The sequence below is a fragment of the Lycium ferocissimum genome, chromosome 9 (genome assembly GCF_029784015.1).
Source record: "Lycium ferocissimum isolate CSIRO_LF1 chromosome 9, AGI_CSIRO_Lferr_CH_V1, whole genome shotgun sequence".
Classification (NCBI taxonomy): Eukaryota; Viridiplantae; Streptophyta; class Magnoliopsida; order Solanales; family Solanaceae; genus Lycium; species Lycium ferocissimum.
Genome location: NC_081350.1, coordinates 19,303,567 through 19,314,451, shown reverse-complemented (window position 1 = coordinate 19,314,451; position 10,885 = coordinate 19,303,567). Strand labels below are relative to the sequence as shown.

The 10,885-nt window shown below is 35.8% G+C and overlaps 2 long non-coding RNA genes across 3 annotated transcripts; one reads left to right on the top strand and one right to left on the bottom strand.

Annotated features, from left to right (window-relative positions):
- Positions 1-1,190: 1,190 nt before the first annotated feature.
- On the top strand, positions 1,191-9,972 carry LOC132029794 (uncharacterized). Its single transcript, XR_009407935.1, has 2 exons — positions 1,191-1,336; positions 9,326-9,972. It is a non-coding gene; the product is annotated as an uncharacterized LOC132029794 (long non-coding RNA).
- On the bottom strand, positions 8,442-10,408 carry LOC132029792 (uncharacterized). 2 transcript variants are annotated; one of them, XR_009407933.1, is made up of 2 exons: positions 10,124-10,408; positions 8,442-9,022 (listed from the first exon to the last, which is right to left on the bottom strand). It is a non-coding gene; the product is annotated as an uncharacterized LOC132029792 (long non-coding RNA). The 2 variants fall into 2 exon arrangements; XR_009407934.1 differs by lacking the exon at positions 8,442-9,022 and adding an exon at positions 9,509-9,898.
- Between the last annotated feature and the right edge of the window lie 477 nt (positions 10,409-10,885).

Below are 10,885 nucleotides of genomic sequence, written 5' to 3'. Positions count from 1 at the left end.
ATTAATTGCTATAAAATAGAATATGAAAAGATGGAAAAATAGTCAATTGAGGCTATTTAGGTTGTGCTGCTACGTGGGCTCTCACACAAACAATTAATTTGAGTTATTGCAAAATTGTTAGTGGCTGACTCAGTAAATGCTTTTTTGGGGTTTTTAATATGCAAATAAATAGAAGAAATATGAGAGAAAAGTCAAAAAAAAGGAGAAAAAAGATAAATAGGAATAGTGGTCATTGAGAGGTGTCACATCATCTTGTTTATGCCTAGCTTTATATTATATATAGATTATCTTTATAACTTATTCAGTTCATCATATTGTAGCTTTCACCTAGGTTTTTGGTAATTGTACAAGAGCAGGTAAATTTTGTGAAACTTATAATTTGTACATGAAAACTAAATGTTTCCTAAGAAGAAATTCAATAGAATTGATTTACTGAACAAATGATTATTTTGATGGAATACTTCCTTTAATTTTACAAATCATGACCAAAACAAAAAAACTTTACAAGTTAGGACAAGTATTTGCATAAACTGGTAGCAGATGCTTGCTTGATCGTAGTTATGATCATTAAGTAACAACTAAGAGGATCATCAGACATCTTCGAAAACACTGAAGACAACATATTTGCATATGGAAAGATTGATAGTCTAGAAGCAATTGCCTACTCAGATGCTAATTTTGGCAGGTGCAAAGATGAACATAAATCCACAACTAATTACATTTTCACACTTGCTTGTACTGCCTTTTTTCTTTCTAAGAAACTTCTTTGCTAGTGGAGCCATTTCTTACCGTGCTCAGCAGACGTTCACGTCATTGACAATGTATACTCAGTGTTCTTAGCTTGTTATAACTGAGTTGTACACTTGATATACACATCGTAATCTGTCTTATTTAACGGAAAAGGCTCAAAAACGCCCTTAACCTATTGGAAATGATTCAAAAATACCCTCCTTCCACCTATTGGGTTGAAAATGCCGTTAACGTTTTCTTTAGGTTCAAAAATGCTCTTTAGTTGAGGGAAAAATGACATGGAAATTCATTAAGCATGTGGTCATTTGTTATTAGTCCAAATAACTTGTAACCCAATTAAAAGATCCAACCCGAATCAACACCCAAACCCGTTTAGAAATGAACCTAACCCATCATTTACACCTCTTGTTCCTCTCACAAGGTGATTTAAAGCTTTTCCTCTCTTCTTTCTTTCTTTCTGGTCCCATTAGCATGAAAACATCTTTCTCCAAGCTGCTGGACATATCTCTATCTACGAGTTTCCAAATTTCATTCCGGTATCTACTGGCCGGACACCTAATAACATTACTTGTAATCTTTTTGATTTGTATCCGATCTAATTATGCAGTTCCTTCCCCTCTCCCCTGGAATCAGAATGCAACTATAGTAAATACTAGGGTCCGGCACTTTTGTAACCCAAAATTTTTTTTTTGGAATCAAACTAACCCATTAAAAAAAAAAAAAAAACCAAACTAGGCTTCACGCGCGGATTCGTGCGTGAAAGGGCCAAAGTGTACATTTATATTTTGGCCCTTTCACGCACGTAACTGATCCGTGCGTAAAACCCTTCCCTAAAAACCCCCGACCCACCCTTTATTCTTTGGAAATCAAACTCAAAATTAAGGTTTTTTGCGTACTTTGACCGAAGATTAGTCACGTTTCAAAACACCGGAATATAAATATTTTATATAGAACTTAATATTTTTTTTTTAGTGTACAATAATAGCGGCTCATTACATCAAGTATACATATACATTTGGATCGTCGTTTTAAGGGTTGTAAAGTGCTCCGAAGTACGTTTGAAAACTTGTTATATTTAGGTTTAAGTGTCATATTTTATAGGGTTTTGATTAATCTCTTTTGTTTTACTCCCAAAGCTATGAAAGTATTTTTTTTAGTTCAAGACGAGAGGTTCATAATAATTGAAAAATATTTCATTCCATTAGCAACGAAATACATCATTAAATTACTATAGACTTAAAAAAAAAAATAAAAAAAAATCAAGTTCTAGACACTCTTCTACTTCCAGATGTGCTGCCACCACGGGAGTTTTGCCCACATGAAAGCTTATCATGCCCAAATTGCTTACATGTCGAGCACTTGCGAGAGTAAGTCTTTTCGCTAACATCCATTTGATTGTGATAACGGGTTAGCTTATTTTTTCCCAATTTACGGATATGGTTCTTGTTCGCAATCATAGAAAACGGCGCGGCTGGCCAATAAGCTTGATCACCAAGGAACGGAATTGGCCTGAATATGCTTTAAGGTATTTTACGACCTTATATTCCTCCGCCACATAATCAGTTACATTTCTCGGCCATTCTCTCAAAAAAAGCACTGACTGCATGAGAACATGGCATGTGGTACGTTTGCCACTTACCACAAGTGCATAATTGTGTACACTCAGTAACGATATGTTTGCTTCCTCCTTTGCCGTCGCAATAACCCGTTATAACTTCATACACTCGTTGAACGATGTCATACTCGGTCATTTGGTGACCCTCTGCCTTTCTTCTATGGTGCTCCATTTTTTTGTAGGGCTTTGGCATCCATGTTCCCTCATCGGCTAATATAGCTCTGACCTGCCTTGTCTTATCCGCAAATCGCTTCACGACCTGCCTGAAAGTTAGCCTTACCATTGCGGTGACAGGTAGTCCTCGAGTAGATTTGAGGAGTCCATTGAAAGACTCTAGCCGTTCGTTGTGAGCATGCCCCATCTCCTTCCTCCACAAAGCATAAAGCGTCCATTTTTCAACTTCTAATTTCATCAACCAAACATATGCCTCTTCACTCACTTCCTTTAGCAGCTCCATTTTTGCAGCCCATTTTCTTTGTTGATGCTGCATCGCAGCCCCCCACATCAATTTGTTTACAGTGCCATTTGCAAACTTTGTTTGCAAATTAGCCTTTAAGTGCCTTAAGCAATATCGATGGTAAGCATGTGGAGGCTGTCACCCTTCCGGAGTACGCATAGTGTAATATGCCTTTATGACGATCCGATAGAACACATATGCACCGACGACCCTTAATAACATGAGTTTGTAGATGAGTCAAGAACATCCACCATGTCTCGTTGCTCTCGTTGGCGACAATTGCGAAAGCAAGAGGGAATATTGACCCATTGGCATCCATACCTACTGCAATTAGGAGTTTAATGTCATATCGCCATACACATGAGTCCCATCTATCGATATCACATTCAAGAATGAGCAAAACCATCAATACTTTGTTTGAATGCCCAAAAGACGAAGTCGAAAATTCTGCCCTCTAAAAGCCGCCACTGTACAACAGTGCCAGGATTAGCATGTTGTAGAGCCGTCATATACCCCGGCAACGCCTGAAAAGAGGATTCCCAAGTTCCAAAGATCGTTTTAAAAGTACATCGACGCCCGAGAAATCCCTTTCTCTTGCTTATGATTTTACCATATTTTGAGTGGACCATGCTAATACAAGTTTTGATAGGCATCCTGCATAAGTTTAAACAAACAACATTTAACAATGATATTTTAATTGCTATAAGATATATAATGTAAACGGCCAGATAAATTACCTTGGAGTTTCCTCAATGTGTTTAAGTAACACATGAGTAATCATGTTTATATCTAGATTAAAATGATCTGCTCGACTTTATCCCAAATCACAAGTGTGCTTCGGGTGGAATTTTGTGATTTCCCACAGACCATCCGGCTTAGCAATTCCCCGAAGCAACCACCAACAGCCTTGAGTATGTCGCTTACAAATCAGCCTCCATACCAATCTGTTTGAGTCATCAACCTTAAACTCCCTCATACCCTTTACACAATACATTCTGACAGCCCGTTGCAACATCTTTTTTGATGTGAACTGCATTCCCTTTGCAATGACGCATTCATCAGTCATGAAATTTTTTGGTTCAATCCACATTTTTTGGTGACTTTGATAATCATCTCTTGTGAAGACAAATGCATCCTCAATAACTTGAAGACTGTCAAGATATGGAATACAGTCCGAATGCCATTGCATTGAGCTATCAGGAATTGGGTTTTTGGCCATCAGAGCTGGTACATAATGGTGAGTTGGTTCTGGTTGCTTTTGGGGACTACAGTGCGTATCTTCTTCATCCCCTTTACTATCTTTATCATCGGTTACCTCTGCATTATTAGCTGGTTCATCGCCATCACTCTCTGATGTATCCACATAATTTGAACAATCAGCTCCATCTAAGAAAGGCCTCCTTCTACACGATAAAAAGCATATGTTAAATTCCAAATTCACAAATATATATATATATATATATATATATATTAATTATTTAGCATCTAGGTGATGAACCTACACATATTGATTATGAGCATGAGAGGACTGCCTTTCATCCACAGTTGGTACCACTGGCGAGTTTTGATAATAATCAGCTGCACCGAACTGGGAATTATTATAATAATCAGCTCCACTGAACTGAGAATTATTGTAATAATCAGCTCCACTGAACTGAGAGTTCTGATAATAATGAGTTGCTCCACTAAATTGAGATGACTGCCCAATATTACTCGTATCAGGTCTATAACCCCTATAAAGATTTAAAAATGGTCATTTACCAATACATACAATAAACACGTGCTACTGTACAAAATAATAATATAAGAATGCATATTTACCAAGTTTGATTTAATTGTTGGGCAGGATTTTTCAGCGGCACCTGGCCACTCAAAATACCCCCGTAAGAACTAAAATCTCCATACGTGTTAGCTTGATTGGGCTGTTCTTACGGGACCTCTTTGGGTATCTTTTCAACATACATCTCCAGAACATTAAGGGCGACTAAATGTTTTAATTCTTCTGATGCATTCAAATAGTCCCTTAAAAAATCATCATCATCGATATCATGCCTACCATAAATCACTATACCATTGGAAACTGATTGTGGATATCTGCTTGTTATAGAGATTTCATACTCATCTGTACTAACCTTCATTTTTTCATATATGTAAGTGACTAGTGATTCATAAGACATTTCAACAGGACATTTAACATGAACGTTTGGTCTTTTATTGTAACGAACTATACTATTGTCATCAAGGATAATACCATCCCAATGTATTGAAACCTTAACTGGTGGAATATCTTGAGCCATTTTTTGTATGACTTAAGATATGTTTCTTTGAATGACTTAAGAGACTTAAACTTATGAAATGGATGAGTTTTTACCTCGTCCAACATTCTTCTTAAATAGATTCATAGTCACCCCTATTGCGCACAAGAACATTGCGTAATATGAATGTAATTCAAATAAACAGTCAAAAATGCAGCATTGTATTGTCAAATCGATCCTTTAGGTGTCATAAAAAAGCTGAAATTGGCATGCATGATGTGTTATCAAATCATGTCCTATTGCGCACAAGAACATTGCGTAATATGAATGTAATTCAAATAAACGGTCAAAAATGCAGCATTGTGTTGTTAAATCGGTCCTTTAGGTGTCATAAAAAAACTGAAATTGGCATGCATGATGTGTTGTCAAATCATGTCCTATTGCGCACAAGAACATTGCGTAATATGAATGTAATTCAAATAAACGGTCAAAAAATGCAGTATTATATATAACATGATTGACAAACAACTAGTATACACTTTAAAACAAGTTATCATGACATTCTACAACCAATTTGGAAATCTTGATTCTATTACATGTTTACCCCGAAGAAAATATTTGAAGCAATGGGTAGGACATGGGAACTAGATGATGATGATTTTCATTACTCAAATAACCCTAACAAAAGATTCAATTAAGAATACAATAAAATAATGAGAGAAGAGTGGAATTGGCGTGCTAGGGAGCCCCCACACACACACACACACACAAAACACACACACACACAGGGCTTAAACGCCCAAAAAAACATGCTATGTCAACACACACACGAACTTCACAAGAGTATAATTTTGCTCTTAATCGTTTTCGCGAAGAGAACAATCGGATGCAAATACGTTACCATAGGGTAGAATATGGTATACATGGTAGCACAAGATTTAAATCCGAAGGAGATTGGATCGAAAATGTCCGATGAAGATTAATATTTTTCTTATAATAAGGTAAATAGATAGGGTCATAAAGATCCTCCCCCCACCCCGAGGGTACTTGGGGGTTTGCAACTATATAAGTAGCCTTTTCTTTTGTTATTAGACTACATCATATTCAATGTCGAGTAGTAGAAACTCAGCTTGGTCTTTACTCCTTCCAAAAGAACCAAATAGCAGTGATGATGAGAGTTCAAATCATAGCAGTTTTTCGAGTGATACAAGTGATTTCAAACTAGACAAGCTAAATCCGCACCTTCTTGTAGAGCGTAATGATGATTTCTGCAGTGTGAATTATTCAAATCCGCGATAATATTATTGCAGTTTACGCCGAGAATGGTCACATCGGATTGCCGAATCAGAACGTCTTGTTCGTGACTTGAAAAATATCAATGCTCCAATTCCAACAAGGTACTCACTAACCATGCCTCGAGTAGGTCCAGCAACTTGCGAGATGGTCGTACAAAGGATTAGAAAAGAAAATAACAGAATGCTAGCAAGACGTTGTAGATTTTACATGCTAAAGTTGGCTGAAGAACAAGCATCGTCAACTGGTAGAGAACTAACATCTCCTGAAAAAAGATGTGTGTTAAGAGACCGCCAATATTGTTCTGAGGACGATATTGAGGACTTCTATTCTGATGACGATTAGGATCTATTTAGGCTCACTGTCTTAAATTATGGGTCATTTAAGTTTCGGACTAAAGCTGTTAATTTGTATTTTTATTTTATGATGAAGTCATAAATTTAAATTAATTTGGCATATTTTTAATTCTTCAATGTTTATTGTTAAAGTCTATTATTAATTGACAATTTCACAAATAAACACAAATAAATTAATACATAAAGGGTGCAGATTACATTATAGGGAAAAAGGTACAACTTGTAAAAAACATAATTCATAAAAATATTAAACTTAATAAACAAAATACATATAAATAATGAACAATAACAACATAGCACAAACAATCTTCCACAATTTAAGTTTTTCTTTCAAAGCTATTTTCTCGTGTTGAGCCTCTCCAAGTTTAGCCTTCAGCAAATTTCATTTTTTTTTTTTAGAATCGGTGAGCAACACCTCCAAACCTTCAATTTTTTCTTCTGCTTCCACAAGCTTAAATTCCGAGTCCAACTTAGCGGTATCTCTAGAGATACGTGAAGTAGCGGTATTTCTATCCAAAATTAAATTTTTAAACTTCGCCGCCACCGTTTTATCCACGTGAATGCTATCTTCCCACCGAAAGTATTTGCAACCACCCATATCCTATAAACATTAAAAGAAAATCAATTTTTTAAAGTAAATATATGGATAACGTGAACAAAAAAAAAAAAAAAACTAATCCTTATAAAAACACTTACTTCGAGCACTTTACAACACCAAAAACGACGATCCGAGTTATCTTGGATCTTTGATGTTTTTAATTTATAGTAATAACTGCATTCGCAAATATCGGGTTGTATAGCAAACATTGAAGTTCAAAACTTTGAGACATGTTTTTGGAAGTGAAAAAGTGTGTTGAAAGGGTGAAGATGGAGGAAATGAAAGAGAAGAGAATAAAGGGTGGGTCGGGGGTTTTTAGGGCAGGGTTTCATGCACAGATTTTGTGCGTGAAAGGGCCAAAATATAAATGTACACTTTGGTCCTTTCACACACAGAATCTGTGCGTGAAGCCTAGTTTGGTTCTTTGTTTTTTTTTTAATGGGTTAATTTGGTTCTAAAATTTTTGTTTTTGGTTACAAAAGTGCCGGGCTCTAAATACTAGGGAACTGAAAAGCTTGATTTTAGTAACAAACTGGAAATTACTAGGCAATAAAACAGTAACAAAGGGATGAGAACGGGATTTAGCTTGTTCACGACAATTCACATGCCTTTCTCTGCCATATGTTGTTCATGGTAATGGGACCAGAAAGAAAGAAAGAAGAGAGGAAAAGCTTAAATCACCATGTGAGAGGAACAAGAGGTGTAAATGATGGGTTAGGATAACTTCTAAACGGGTTTGGGTGTTGATTCGGGTCGGATCTTTTAATTGGGCCAGAAATTATGTGGACCAATAAAAAATGGCCACTTGTTTAATGAAATTCCATCTCATTTTTCCCTTAACTAAAGGGCATTTTTGAACCTAAAGAAAACGTTAAGAGCATTTTCAACCCAATAGGGGGAAGGAGCGCATTTTTGAACCATTTCCAATATTTTAAGGGCATTTTTAAGCCTTTTCCGATTATTTAATGATGTCAGTGCAGCTGTGATCTTTTCTGAGAAGAATAAACTGAGTAATCGCACCAATCTCTTGCAAATCAAGTTTTTGACAGTCAACAATTTGGTGCTACAAGGAAACAGCATATCCTTGACTGTCAAAAACTTGATTTTACACAATATATATAAGAACAGATGTATAGATATTCTTTTAAGCACTACAAAACCAGCAAACTTGCAGGAAGAAGCTTGACCGACAAAGCAAACTAACCCACCAAACTAAATAATTTTCAATCAGTCTGCAGCATTACCAATAAAGTACTCACTATAGCGAACAGGAATTATAAGTCAAGGCTTTACTGGCCTTATAACCAAGTACGATATGATACATCACACACCACAGGGGAAGTAAAAACCTGGAATCAGAGAGATGTAATGACAGTAGCAAAGAAGAGAATTGTCAAGCTGGCCCTCCCAAGTTTTTAAAAAAATTCCACTATCACCCACAGCTAAACATGAATCAAATGATGGATAATTAACTTCATACTCAACCAACATGAGATATGCTGCTGCCAGCAGCTGGATAGGATAGACTGGCTCCCAAGAAAGGGAATGAAAGGGCACACCCAAGGGTGTGGCCTAGTGGCCAATGAAGTAGGTTGAGCATCATGAGGTCTCAGGTTCAAATCTCGGGAGAGGCAAAAATGGTAGGTGATTTCTTCTCACATCCAAGATTGCTATTATCAGGTATCCCGTGGAGCTAGCCTGGTCATCATAGTTACCAAAAAAAAAGGGAATGGAAGGCAAGATATTCTGATTTTGTAACTTCTTTCTTCTTTTTGGAGATAAAGATCATAATATTGTAACTCTTATCTGTGGCTTACATAAAATGTTTGACTGTTAATCAACCCACGGAGGTTAACGTGTACAATTGTTTTGCAAGAACTTGTGTCCATTTATTAAGTTATCAATGGAAAGCATAGATACCAGTGAAGCAGTGAGCGAGTCTAGCCTCCTACAAGAGTGCCTGAGTGTCCACAACACTTCAGCAAACATTAAATTAAGAAGCCTCTTCATCAATCATTTTTTTTTAACAGAATCAATCACTTTATCTTTCCCTTGCTAATAGAGTTGTCTGAACTGATTTCCTCCTCCATTCATCCCTTCAGTGTATAAATTGGTTAATGACAAATATCAAAGATCTATCCTGATCATCAACTAAATCTAGTAGAAATCACAATTAAGTCTTGCTTGGGAGACACCTAATAACTCGGTGCATTAGTCAAAATCAACGGCTGTATCAAAAAACAACTTACAAGACAGACTATCTGGATAAATTAATGTTCTTCCAACAAATCATATTATAAAAATAAGGCAATTAAAGCACCAATACATCCAGGTATATTTATAATTTATATCTGTACCCCCATCCACCTTAAACTGCAGAGTAAGAACTCAAAGAGCTCTGTGTCTCTGTGTGTGTGTGTGTGTATATAAACGCGGAGACTCAAACATACATAATAAGGCCCAAAATTGCTTGGACATTCAACAAATCTAGGCGAACAATCATATAACTGCAAAAGCTGTTACTTATTCTCCCTTAAATTGGTGTCCAAGACATCTCCCACATACCACATCTTCCTAAAATTAATTTACAAATAAAAAGCTTAGTCACTTATTCCAACCAAAAAAAAAAAAAAAAAGAAAAAAAAGAAGCTTAGTCTCTTACACAGACAAATCTCACTACCAGTCACACAAAAATAGTACTAACCTTTGTGAATATAACATTAAATTCTACAGGATATGCCGAACAAGGAAGTAACTAATACTGAATCCATTAACTAATACTAATAAAGAAAAGTTCACCTGGGAGAATCCTCGGCTTAGAGATAGGAATGAACTCGACATGAAAGCGCCCCTAGAAGCCTTTGACAACTAGATCTTCCATTATCGGGTCACAAATGACTTTCGCCCTCCTGAAATTTTTTCATTTGAGAAAGGGTCGTTGCATACAAGGGCGAAAGTCACCTGCGACACGACCACTGGAAGATCTGAACATCAAAGGCGTCGGAGCGATTAAGAGATTTTCTAGGGTTAGTTGATGGGGCTACAGATATAAATATAACTGCATGTATGTATTTATTTACATTTTTATCCCTGGGCACAGACCTCTATTATATTTATAATAGCATCTCTTTGTAGCAGGTTAAATTTTTTAAAATTAATTTTTTATGTTATATTTTACTTCTCTATAACATCATTTTATCTATAACAACAATGACTAACTTTATCACAATACTCTCTTTATAAAATTACCTCTCATATAACAACGAATAATTAATCATCTTTATAAAAATAGAATACCTATGATTACCAATAATAAGTATAGAGACTTTGACCAAATATTAAATTTGATACTTTAATACACTATATTTATGACAGAATATTACATATGAATACATCTTTGTAATCTAAAAAATTCATTGTTTTCTATTTTTATTTATAAATAATTTTCAAAAAGGAAAGCAATGTGAATACGGAGTATGAATCCTATTCTTTAGAGCAAACAAAGAGATTTAATCTTTGATTCCTAATCCTTTTAAAACGGAACCTATGAAATCAGCTACA